Below are 13,964 nucleotides of genomic sequence, written 5' to 3'. Positions count from 1 at the left end.
TGGAGTGCTGAAAGCAGCAGTGTCATCCGCCCCCAACTCCTCCTCCTACCTGGCCGACAGCACGACTCGCTATGAGTAAGAGAGAAAACTATGGATGACAAAAGGTACACAGAGGGATCAGGAAGGGCTTTCTGTCCTATCCTCTGAATCAAAAGGAACAGAATGAAACTCTTAATATGGTTTAAGGACTCTAAAACTGTATCACAGAATCATAGGGGGAAAAAAAATTCATTGGGAGTGCATTATTGGGGATACAAAGCCAGTTTGGTGCAGTGGTTAAGGAATCGGGCTAGAAAATTGGAGATTCTGAATTCTAGTCCTGCTTTAGTCACAAAACCAGCTGGGTGACTTTGAGCCGGTGTCTCTCTATCTCCTAGCCCTAGGAAGAAGTCAAAGGTAAGTAAGCCATGTCTGAAAAACCTTGCCAAGAACTGTATTATTAGAGCTTCTCGGCCTGATGGCAGAAACAAGTTAGTAATGCCTTGTGAAAATCCAATGAAGTCAAGGCAGATCTGATCCTGGGAGAAATGAGATTCCAATGGGTGAGTGCCCAGAAGAACAGGCCCTTTTCCTGGTCCTGCCAAATGGCACTCTCTAATGCAATAGAATGGTATGTAGCAGAGGTGGTGTTCAGCAGGTTCTGAGCAGTTCTGGAGAACCGGTAGCGGAAATTTTGAATAGTTTGGAGAACCAGCAAATACCCCCTCTGACTGGCCCCACCCCCATTTATTCTCCACTACCCACTGAGTCCCAGCTGATTGGCTAAGTCTTCTTTTGTTGCCCTGCACAGGAGAACGGAGCTGGAAAGCAGGTTAGTGGGGTGAGGAGGGAATGGGGATTTTGCAGTATCCTTCCCCCAGGAGTGGGGAGGGAATGGGGATTTTGCAGTATCCTTCCCCTACCAAGCCCACCAAGCCACGTCCACCGAACCGGTAGTAAAAAATTTTTAATCCCACCACTATGTAGGAATGACTTTGGGAGACAGGAAGAAGAGCCTCAGACTAGACAACAGTTGGATAAAAGTAGCTCAGGCCACAGAAGCAATGGAGGTGTGGCAAACATTTCAGAAGGGACCCTCCCTAGTTTCTTGTATTGTAAAGGGAAGGGGTGGGTGTTCTTTCAACTTGTTTGATTCTGTTAAGATAAGCGTACAAGTAATTTATAACTACTGGTAGTACTTTTGGATATGCTTGTTGTCTGGACTACCTCGCAAGGTTGAAATGGATGGGACCAGAGTATAACACTTCTGTCCAATGTAGCAGACACTATTGGGGAGAGATGGTCCTGTCCATAATCTGGTTCCAAGGCATGAAGGGTTTTAAAGGTGGCCTCTAACACCTTGAATTTTACTCAGAAGCACACGGTTGCCAAAGCAGCGTGTGGAGCAGAAGTGTCATACGTTCCAACAACCAACATCCCCAAATGCTGAGGCTTCTGAATACTTGTCAAAAGCATCCCCATGTGGCGCACGTTGCTAAGTAGTCCAACCAGGAAGTGACTCAACATACAAGTGACCATGAGTAGGGACTCCCAGTGTGGAAACAGGTGCAACCGGTACCCAACACGGAGCTGTGCAAAGGCACTCCTAGCCATGGTGTCATCAGGCTGATTAGTCACTTTAAGTATGGTTAGATCCATCCGTTTCAGCTCATGGGGCCTGTGCTACCAATACATTCATGAAGATACAAAAGTACATGAGAGGACAGCCACATCTCACAAACACGTTTCTTTAGACTGGCCACCACTTGAATGGCTGAATAGCCCCATAGGCTGTAAGGAAGAACCACCCCATCCAATAAGAACATCTCGGGAGGGTGGGGAGGAATTACTTGTACCTCCCCATACCATGAAATCAGAGGGAGGCCGGAAGGAAGTGATGGTCTTCTTGGTGATGGCCTTCATATTATCTAGGAAAGTAGATTACTTGTGGGCGCTTTCTTTTTTAATTCATTAATTAAAACTCACAGGAACACTTACATTGCTCCAGTTAAGACTGATGGTTTAAATTTTGGCATTATCATACTAGCCACGCCCTATGGGCATTTTATGCTCCTGTTTCCAATCGTCCAGCAAAAATCATGTGACTATGTCTGCCTACAAATCTTAAGAACATTTTAAAAACATTAATTTACTGCATCAAAAAGGCACTCAGTTCTTCAAATATAAATACTATTGTTTTTTTTTTAACAAAAATCCTTCTGAGATAAAGAGAAAACTATTTTTATAGTTTCACTTTTATTATTCTCTTGATACTTCCTGCAGTGGATAAGGTAGTAGAGTTGAGAAGAGACAGAAGCAAACTTCAAGGGCAAGAAGTACATTACACAGAGTGGATGCAACAATAATGTTGACATGTGACAACAGGAGCTTTGTAAAACCTTTTTCCCATTCTAAGGACAATCAAATTCCCACCTCCACCCAGCCCTACAAGTTACAGGAGTATTTCCTACTAGTTGTGCCTTGTATTTATTTATTGTTACAAATGTTTACTCTGTGCTTAATTCTGAAGTGGGACTTTAGCAAACTCACACTACCTCTGACTGTACTTGCAATGATACAGCCAAAATTGAGACACAATTCTCCACGTCTACTAACTAAACAGATATTTGGAATAGATGGAAGGAAAGAAATAATGTATGCATCTGTGTAGTTTGGAAGAAGGATTTATTTTTATCTATGTATGGTGATAGTAATTAGTAATAAATAATTAGTTACTATGTATAGTAATAGTAATACTATACCCTTGATGGCGAACCTATGGCACGTATGCTAGAGGTGGCACACAGAGCCCTTCTATGGGCATGAGTGCCATCGTCAGCTACTCTTCTGGCCAGCTGGTCTTGGGTTTCCACTGCTCCGGTGCATTTGCTTGAGCACATGCATGTGTGCACGTTCCGGTTTGGGCACTTGGTGCCCAAAAGGTATGCCATCACTACTATACTAATACTACTAATACTATTACTACACTACATTACACCACACTACACTTGTACACTACTCTATAATGCAATCAGGGGTGGGATTCAAATTTTTTAACAACTGGTTCTGTGGCGTGGCTTAGTTGGTGGGCATGGCTTGGTGGTCATGTGACTGGCTGGGTGTGGCCAACTCAATATCACTCACATTGAGGCACGCATCTCCTCGCCTGGCCTCTCATGACTGAGGGGATGCTGCAACAGTCTTAAGTGTGAAAAATGGTCATTAGTCACTTTTTTCAGTGCCATTGTAACTTTGAATGGTCACTCCACACAAGCAAAGTACCAGCAAAGGAGAGAAAAAAAAAACTCCAGAGAAGTTCCTGAGACAGGAAGTCCAGTCCTGCCAAGAATGTAATAAGGGTTAACGAAGAGGCAGGTTCTATAAGCAACACCAGAATGTTTCCTTCCTGCCTTTCGTACAGGATTAGGCCAGTAATTTCTTCTAACAACCGGTTCTCCGAACTGCTTAGAATGTTAACAGCCAGTTCTAGAGAATAGGTGCGAACCTGTAGAATCCCACCCCTGAATGCAGTCCTTCCAGGCTTCTTAGATACTTAAAATTCAGCAAAAGATGGAAAATAAAACTGAAGTACCCTCGTTTCCATTTCAATATGCCCAGTAATTATGCCTTTTATAAGGCATCACCTACATATCTCCAAAAATGTACAACAAGAGAACATGTTTCAGTAGAGAAAAATCAGAAAATCAAGCACTGTCTCCCCGAGAATGTGGGAATCCCACTTTTGGACTTTAATGTTGGAAAAAATTCTTAAGAATACCATGCATAGCCAAGAAAAAGCAAATGACTCATAGAACCAATCAATTCAGTGTTCTCACTTGAGAGGCAAATGACAAAGTTCATCTTATTATATTTATACAAATATATGCAGGTTGGGAACAGATCATCGTAAAGACATCTTTGTGGTTGCTAGGAATCGATACTGACTTTAAGGCGCATAATCAATTAATCGAAAAAGGTGTGTACCAGAGGCAGTTATACTTTGGAATCGAATACTACTAGCTCAAATATGACATTACCCGTATACAGTTAGGAGCCACAAGAATTGGAGAAAACTAGCATAGGGATGCTAATTCTGGCTCAGAAAATACTTTCTCCTCATCTTCCACCACACTGCGCACCAAAGGTTTGCTCATTTCAACATAAATTATCACAGCAAAAAGCCTTTTTGGAATTTGAAGGAGATAGAGCAGGAAGAGGACAATGTTTAAACATAATGAAGGGTTTTCATTTATGCCTGATATCTAGACTGGGGACAAAGTTCCAAGAGTAGTAAATTGCTTAGGGCTGCAGGCTTTCCTTCATTTGAAAAAAACAAAAGCATAACTGTGGAGACTCTAGTCAGCCTGAAAACAACCTAAATGGGTGCAAAACCCAACCAGTTTAATCTAACATGATGGAATGGTGCTGACAGCAAAGAAAACCAAAGGTAGGTAGGTGAAAGGGTTTTCTATTGAGAGACGGCTACGAAGAAACATATTTTAGCACTAGCTTCCTTCCAGAAAAAGTTCTTTCAATAGATTGCTTCAGAAGTAGTGGACTTGCTTCAACTTGAAGTTTCTAAGAGGCTAAATGTACAGTGTCAAGTACTCTGTGATGCTAGTTTTTCTACACTGGTAAAGACTAATGAATCACAAATAACTTTCCCTTCACCCAACATTTGTGGCAGAGGAAGAGCTTCTCGCAGAATATGCATGGAATCTTTAAGGAAAGGAAACAATTGATATTGTGTGCGTGCCCATGTGTGCATGTGTGAGATCTGTCTGTCTGTCTAGCAAGCTATCCAGTCAGTCTAGTGTTGAGGTTAAGTGCCACGCCAGAGACCTTAAGCAGCTGACTAGATGATTTAGACTAGTCACTGTCACCCAGCCCTTCACTGTGAAGTCAACAAACATCTATCCACTAACCTACACCATAATTCCTAAGCTAATATGACTGGAGGAGGAATTCTGGGAGTTGAAGTCCACAAGTCTTAAAGCTGTCAAGTTTGAAGACCCCTGCCCTAGAGTCACCTCCAGACTGGACTATTGCAACACACTTTTTACATGGGGCAGCCCTTAAAGAGTATTCAGAAGCTTCTGCTAGTACAATTATGTGCGCTCTTAGGGAAGAGCATGTTACACCTCAGCTCTGTGAGGTGGGTTCAATTCAGGGCGCTGGTTCTAACCTTTAAACTCTTCACTGCCTCTCTTTAAGCTTTTCCACCATTTGCAGTTTATTACAGTATTTTAAAAAGGGCAAAAAGTGGCACAGCTTATATTTACATGCATCACATGATTGTAAGTTTTTAAAATTTTTACCAGTCCCAGATTGTGAATCGAACTGAAGACTAAATCAACAACAACAACAATTAGCTACCTTAATAGCTCTTAGGTCCTTGATTAGAACTTAAACTATTGAAGTTGTTACCAGTCCCAGACTGTGAATCAAATTGAAAGTTAAATCTTAAATAATATCATCTACAAAAAAGGGTTTGGGGGTCAACAAACATTACAATTAACCTGGCAGGAGGAAGATTTCCAACATTCACATTTTCTGTCACAATGCCCTTCGTATGATACTTAATCTACTAATAATCTGGATCAGGATGTGTAGGACATCAGTGCATAGTATTCTTTTAATCACAAAGCACTGTTTTAATTAAAAATCCACAACAGATTAATTAGGGCAATAAACAGAACACGATGGCAAATGTTTGATAGTTACTCTTTTCCCCTGCAGGGCTCTCCAGCTCCCAGGAAAGATTTTTAGGGCAATCGGTGGGAATCAGTAAAAAAATAAAAATAAAAAACCTTCCCGTCTTCTTCTGTGAAAAGCAACATCTTGGCACCTATTCCAATAAATCTGTGAATATTGGGCTCCTTCTCCAATTTTTGCATTATTAGAGCTTGTTCTATCCAAGATCGATCCTTTCAGTCCCAAAATGTGTCTTCAATGCCACGTTGAGACTGGAAACAAGCCTCCTGAATGTGGAGGCTAGAGTGTGGATAAACATACCCAACTATTGGCTCAAAGTAGTGGGATACATTTTTTTTTTACTACTGGTTCGGTGGGATTCAATTTTTTTTACTACCAGCTTGGTGGGCATGGCAGGGGAAGGATACTGTAAACTCTCCAGTCAGAGGTGGTATTTGCCGGTTCTCTGAACTACTCAAAATTTCCACTACCGGTTCTCCAGAACTGGTCAGAACCTGCTGAATACCACCTCTGACTCAAACGATCCTTTTCCCCCTTGGCTTCTCCCATTAACCATGAGGGATGTCTTTCAATTCACATGGAAGAAGGCAGTGGCAGTGAAAATCTCATCCTTGGTCTTCTCTCCAGGTCTTCTGGTCGGCATGGGATATGACCAAGTCAAAGCATTCATTAAATAGCAGACACAAGAGCACCTAACACTAGCCAGGTCCCCAATCTTTTTTTGCCAGTGAATCCAGGTACTCTCCCTCCCCCATGGCATATTTAACCAATTTCAAAATACCTAACTCCCAGAGGGCCTTTATTCTAGCATGATGTTCCCTCAGCTGTCCTTGGAGGCCACTGCAGGAAAATTTCCTACCTGGAGAGTCAATACCTCTGTGAGATATCTCTATTGCAGAGACATTTGTAGTAGCCTCCTCCCATCCTTATGGCATAAATACCCAGGTCGCACAAGATACTTCTACACCTCCCTGCTGTTTTCAGATACCAACCCTTCTACAATGTATAAAGTTGCCAAGTTCTGTAAAGCAGTCCTCAAAAGACTCAGATAATGACCTGTGCTATAAACCAGTCTTAATGTGTATCTAGTTTATCATTCTAGAGTGATCCATACTGTACTTCAATTTAGTTTATTGTAATCTAGTTTGCTGTATACCAATCTTTATGCTCCCCTACACCTACTTAATGCTCCTACCCTCCTTTTAGACTCCTTATGGACTTTTATTTTTATATATACTTTTGTTTTATATCTTTTACCGTAGCTTTTTTATTAAAATTATATTTTAGACATTGATATATTTTCTCTGCTTTTTAATTGACTGGACCCCACTCACCTTAGACTGGTCTCTGTAATAAATATTTGATTTGATTTATAATTTGCTCACTGTCATAAGTCACATCTCATTGTATGCAGGTACATTAAAAATAAAGGGCCATTCTGTATCTTATACATGATTCAGCCAAACACATTTTGCATAGTAGCTCATATTTCCTACCTCACACAAGCAAAAAAAGACAGCTTAGAAACATCCCAAACAATTCATTTACCACCAAAAAGTTTTTTTTTCATTATCTAATCAAGCAGAATCAATTGCTGATATTATTTGTGAAGAGCATCTCAATAATGCCTGAGCAGAAAGGCATTCTGTTCAAGTGAATTTATAATGTATGCAACATTCAGAGACAGTGGAATGATCAAAAATCCACAGGTTGTATGGAGTAAAAAAGTAAAAAGTCCTGGATTACAATTAGAGTTAATGATCTCTCAAGGTGAGTGGTATGGGGCCATTCCAGATATATTTTACAGGATTATTACTATTGTAAAGATATCAACAAATGGGTAACTTCTCAGTATTCCTTGAAAACACAATGCAACAGAAATGGCATTGCAACATCAGTTTGCATTCCCTTCTGGGTTCAAGGATGGGAATACCCTAAATGCACAATGAGAAAAAAAAAACCTGGTTGTCTCTGTCCAGTCGTATGAGCAATTGGACTTTACATTTGTAACAACATTAATATTTGTAAACCAGATTATTATTACTTTCCCCATTACTTTCCAAAACTTAACATTAAAAGTGGCTGCCATTTCAAAAATGGTTTTGTTTAATCAGTTTCATTCATGGAAAAAATGTGTGTTGATTTCCTCCCCTCACCCCCAGGTTTGCTACTTACAATATGGTTTATATTTCTACAAGATTAGAACACAATCCACTTTTGAACAAACTGATGTAAAGATATGTTTAACTGGCTAAATAAAGCCATCAGATTCACAGCATTTAAGTTAATTAGAAACTTTCTTGAAGCCTGGAAGATATTTGTTAAAATCTCTACATGCAAAAATCTAAAAATGCAGAATTCAGCAGTTAAAAGATATTTTTAAAAAACAATATTTATAAATCAATAATTGCATTTAATATGTACCTAAGATGTCACTAGAGAGATTAAAATCTATGGTTGTTTTTCTGTATTGAACTCTTTATTTATTTTTTAATTACACTTTTATTCTACGTGACTTTGCAAGGCATATTTAAGGTGACCAACATGTATCCCACAAGGTAAATCAGACCAGGAAATCAAGTTTCCCACAGACCAGAGGGAATTTGGTATGCATATGTAGAATACTTCCATAACACTCTGGGCTGGGTAAAGGCTTGGCTGATCACAAAATGGCTGCTCTAGTCACAAACCTGACCCATTTACCCGAAGGGAAACTGGTGAGGCTACTCCCAACAATCCCAATTAATTTCTGTCACCAAATATCAAAAATATCTATATCTTCATGAGCATTCCTGCCAAAAAGCTCTGGTTTCATAGGGCTAAAAATATTTTTGAAATAAAATGATGGGGATTTTCTTTTCTAGGATTTTCTTTTTCAGCACATGAATTCATTAAACCGTTTTAAAAATCTGTGGATCGAGTTGTGTGATAGACACCAAGGAATGGCCACAGGTTTGGAGTCTCTAGTTTGAACTACATTTTGTAACTAGGATGTCAGGACAAAGCAGCATGCTCTGTGCTAGTTAAGACCATCTCTTTTGTATACTGCTTTTGTTCCCAGCAATATCAATTCAAGAAGACTACTGACAAACTGTAAAACCCTTTCGTACTTCAGCTGCACGAGTGTGCAAAATGCACAACGATCATATAACCATGTCTTATATTCAAAGGACCATGTTTAAAAATTGAACAGGAATCTAGCTATCTTAAGGTTATATGAGAATGCCTAGAGGACAAAGACCACTGATCTTAAAGATTCATTTCCCTCAAATGTACATCCACATATGCACAAAGTAAAAACACTTCCTGCTCCATCTGACATATTCTCCATCTCCCAAATTGTTCTGCAACCTTCCTAACTCCACTATGGTCTTCCTGCTTCTTTCATCAGGTTTTTCTTGTCATCCCCACATCTTCACTGGGTTATCTCCAGTTTTCCTCCTTTTTATAATTTTCCACCAAAAGCAGTATGATTTTGAGGGCTTTGAGTTTGCAAAAATGGTGTCACCTGTTACCTACCTATGGAACTTTCAGATGAAGACAGTCTAAAGGAAATGGACTTGTAACAGATGAAAACAAAAGTATGTTTTTCAGTTATTCAGTTCAGCACCTAAAGTAATTCATTGTAAATGTGCTAATGAGTAATAGCAAGTATGAACAAGTAAACTGTAAAGATAAAAGACATTCAACAACAAAACAAGCTGCTACAGAAGTCAGGTAGGAAAACAAATTCCCTGAAAGTGTTTAAGACCAAAGTAGGTATTTAGATAGGTTATGTTATTGTGGTTAAGGTCAGAGGTGGAATTCATTCTTTTTAACTACCAGTTCTGTGGGCATGGCTTGGTGGGCATGGCAGGGGAAGAATACTGTAAAATCTCCAGTCAGAGGTGGTAATTTGCAGGTTCTCCAAACTACTCAACATTTCCGCTACCGGTTCTCCAGAACTGGTCAGAACCTGCTGAATACCACCTCTGGTTAAGGTGTCTGACTAGAACTAGGCAGACCCACAATAAAGCCTACTTGAGCCATCAAAGATCACTAAGTGATCTTTTGAATCAATTTTTCTCTCTCAGTTGCACCAGGTTGTTGTGCGACAACTAGGAGGAGAGAGTGATAAGGAAAGGCAGGATAAAACCAATCAAAGTACTATTATGCCAAAAAATAGCAGAATTCTGGATAACCACTTGATAGTAGCAAAAAGTCGTGTTTGGAGGCGAGTGTTCCGCATTTCTCTTGTTATCAATCTAGTGACCATTTGGATTTTTGCAGTTCAGTTCTGGTGTCCTTATAATATTTAGCTTCAGAAAAGGAAGGCAACTGGATTAGATGATCCTCTTGCTCCAAGACACTCGCAAATCTTTCCCAGAGTTACAGGAAGGAGAGAAGCAGGCAGGAAATGGCAACAGCAATTTTATTCATCTTGGAAAATAATGACAAGTACATTAATCCATGTACCTAAGTGTTATAGCTCCCCTCAGGTAAACACATTAACACCTTACATACTCCACGTTTAAAAGATTCTTCTTGTTGCTATGATGGCAACATTTTGGCATGTCTTACAGTAAAACACACACACACACACACACACACACACACAGAGGAAAGAGGTGGGGGGGTATTCATTTTTCCTTAAAATGCCTGTATTATTTAAAAGCAAACAAACAGAATCATATCCACACACTCTCATACAAATGATAACCAACCAGCCCTATTAGATTTAACTCTGTTAATAACTCTGTGCATTTTGTTTTTCAAAGCATAGAATGTGAGCCTCAATTCCATTTAATCTTCATGCTAGAGTAAGAAGCCCAGAGAGAATGCTGGACAATTTTCTTGTCCTTCCTTTACCCATTTCTGACTTCAAGTTCTCATTGCCAGCTTGCATGCTGATGAAACACCAAGCCCAGGAACAGCTGCCTGAGTCTATGTCAAACTGCATCTGGCACCCATCTATCTTCCAACAAGCTTTCTTCACTTCTGAAATCATTCCAAAGCAGCCACCTAATTTTTCTCCCCCTTTTTTTTCTGATGTGCCTCTGCAACACACCAGAATTTATTTCATCATTAGTCCTCCTGAAGCAATTTATCAGTTCCTTTGCCTGGTCTTTTATGGGTATAATTTTGTAAAGGGTGCATTAAAGCAATCTATCCATATATCTGGCAACCTGGATGAAATGAATTAAAGTCTCCCTCCCACAGAGTCCTGTCAAATTCTCATAGGCCCTCATTAAAAAGCTAGTTTTGGCTAAAAGAGAACGTTTAAGCATTTTTCAATATAGACATTCTGGTGCCTGCAACGTTCAGGCAAGGAAAAGTCTGCTGCACAATTCTCAAATTGTTGTCATAGCCATTAACTGTGGAGTCGTTGAAATATCCAACAAGACTAAAAGTTTGCTAAATGCTGGCTCCAGAAGGTTATGGGGCGGGGGAAGGTCACCCATTAAGGAAACAATTCACTCTTGGTAAAATAGTAATCTCAGAAAATTAATTCCAATGTCTGGTATGAAAATCAACCATGGATACATGTCTTTAAAAAAAAATACAATTGACTTTTATCATTTACATACATATCATTTACATAGACTTGTCTTTCCAAAACAACTTCGCCACCCACAAAGGTACTCAAATGGTACAATTCAGTCCTCAGCTTACAATCATTTGTTCGAAGTTACAACAGTGTTGAATGACTTATGACCCGTGCCTGAAGTTAGGATGGCTGTAGCATCCCTAAGATCACCTGATTAAAATTCAGGCACTTGGCAGGCCACCCACACTTAAAACCACAAAGGTGGATCAACTCCTCCCCCCCTGCCTATCTTCTTTCCATCTATGCCCTCTTGGACCCCTGCTGTCCCCTGCCGCAGCTTTGCTGTCTTCTTGCTCCGGCTGCTTATGAGGTATGCTCAGTCTGGCTGCTGGGCTGGGCTTAAGTAGCCTTCAGCTGTAAAAAGAAAAGAGAGAGGGAGAGAGGGAAGGAGAGAGAGAGGAAGAGGGAGAAAGGGAAGGAGAAGGAGAGGGAGAAAGAGAAGGAGGGAGGGAGGAAAGAGAGAGAGAGAGAGAGAGAGAGAGAAAGAGATAACATGCCAGAAAACCCTTTTGCAAAAAAAGCTTCGGCTGTGTGTGTGTGTGGGGGGGGAAAGCGGGCACAGGTTCGGTGCACCACGGCAGGAGTCTAGGAAGTGCTGGGTGGCGACAATGATCACTGCTGAAACTGGGCTGGAGCAGATCTTGTTTCCTGGGAGATGGCAAGCAGTCATGTGGTTATTTGCCATTTCACAAAGTAGGGTGCAGAATGGCCAACGGGCAGAGATGGGAGGTAGATAGGTAAGCTGGGGGAGTTGGGAGGCAATCCCTTACCTAACTGAGGTTCAAGGCTGGGAGGGATGAAGCTTAGAATGGCTTGGCTTGGGGTGCGTGGGTACTCACTTAATGACAATTAATTAATCACAATTCTCAGTTAATGATGATAACCCGGACTGTCAGGGTTGCGGTCATTAAGTGATACAGTCACATGACATCTTGCTTTATGACCGTATGGCTTAACAACAGAAATTCTGGTCCCCATTTTGGTCATAAGCTGAGGACTACCTGTATCTTGCTTTTGTTTGCAGAGAATACATAAATTCATTATATACTGCTCAAAAAAATAAAGGGAACACAAAAATAAGACATCCTAGATCTGAATGAATGAAATATTCTTATTAAATACTTTGGTCATTACATAGTTGAATGTGCTGACAACAAAATCACACAAAAATTATCAATGGAAATCAAACTTAGCAACCCGTGGAGGTCTGGATTTGAAGTTACACTCAAAATTAAAGTGGAAAAAAACACTACAGACTGATCCAACTTTAATGTAATGTCCTTAAAACAAGTCAAAATGAGGCTCAGTAGCGTGTGTGGCCTCCACGTGCCTGTATGCCCTCCCTACAACTCCTGGGCATGCTCCTGATGAGGTGGCGGAGGGTCTCCTGAGGGATCTCCTCCCACACCTGGACTAAAGCAGGGGGTGGGTTGTGTGGGTTGTAGACTCCGTCTCATGCTACCACTAGAGTGAAAGCACCGCCAGCATTCAAAAGTGACCAAACCATCAGCCAGAAAGCACAGGAACTGAGAAGTGGTCTGCGATCACCACCTGCAGAACCACTCCTTTATTGGGGATGTCTTGCTAACTGCCTATGCTTTCCACCTCTTGTCTATTCCATTTGTACAACAGCATGTGAAATTGATTGTCAATCAGTGTTGCTACCTAAGTGGACAGTTTGATTTCACAGAGGTGTGATTGACTTGGAGTTACATTGTGTTGTTTAAGTGTTCCCTTTATTTTTTGAGCAGTGTAGAATAACAACACTTCCTTTTTGGGAAGGCAGTCATTATCTGGGCAACTGGGACTGGCTAGAATTCCTAGTTTCACAAGGCATTATACTTTCTGCAAAAGTCAAAGTATGCCCACTCTTTCTTATTTTAAAGTGTAGCAAATTCTGCCTCTGTTTTTGATTCAACTGAGTTAAAAATGATTTTAAAAAACAACAACAATGGGGAGATAATCAGAGTTCACTTTCAACCTTCATACCTTCCTTCATTTGATTATTTGCAATCTTTACTTCTTCTCAGCTATTTGCATTAACAATAATAATAATAATAATCGCTGGCCTAACAAACCACTTTTTTCCTGGAAAGGCAGAATGGAGAAAAGAGCAAGGATGTTCCTGAGGCTTCAATCTCATCACATGGAGCTCCAATTCTCCTATTTTTGCTTAGTTAATAAATGTACCGAATGCCCAGCTTCCTTACTATTAGTATCATATCTTCTCCCTCCAGTTTGCTTCCCAAGAAACAGAGGTGGGAGGAGATGAAAAATGGCATTTCATTGCAAAACATTGAAAATGTTCCCTATTTCTCATCTCCAGATTCCCAGCTGTGGTCTGTAAAGAAGACACCGGCAGCCATGGTGGTCTGGGAGCTGCATGGACAGCTGGTCTGCAGGAACTGGACTTGGGTTCATCACAGTTTATGCAGGCCAAAGTTTTTCAGCTAGTTATTATCATAGTATTCTATTTATTCAAGAGGGAAAGACAAAGAGATTTTACGACAAAATAGCCTCTTGACTAGCTTCTTCAATCGGATTGACCTCCAGATGTGTTGAACTTCAATGCCCCAGCCAATTATGCAAATTGGCATTACATACTCACACACACTTACGTAGAGACATATACGGATCACACAGACCTTTTGATTTACAAAATATGCTCCACTGTTGAATGCAA

General features: G+C 40.5%; 1 protein-coding gene across 4 annotated transcripts in view; it reads right to left on the bottom strand.

Moving 5' to 3' along the window:
• SERTAD2 (SERTA domain containing 2) overlaps window positions 1-13,964 on the bottom strand; it is a 152,005-nt gene that overhangs the window by 56,210 nt on the left and 81,831 nt on the right. Inside the window, exon 4 of one of the 4 annotated variants that reach the window (XR_015740664.1) lies at window positions 10,090-11,635. The exons of the other annotated variants lie outside the window; for them this stretch is intronic. The gene's annotated coding sequence lies outside the window, so the exon portion shown is untranslated. Of the gene's footprint in view, window positions 1-10,089; window positions 11,636-13,964 lie in introns of those variants that run through there. 4 annotated transcript variants of the gene reach the window in all.

This window comes from Pseudonaja textilis, chromosome 1 (genome assembly GCF_049901715.1).
Source record: "Pseudonaja textilis isolate UNSWEBS1 chromosome 1, rPseTex1.2, whole genome shotgun sequence".
Lineage (NCBI taxonomy): Eukaryota > Metazoa > Chordata > Lepidosauria > Squamata > Elapidae > Pseudonaja > Pseudonaja textilis.
This window is presented reverse-complemented; position numbering and strand designations above follow the sequence as displayed.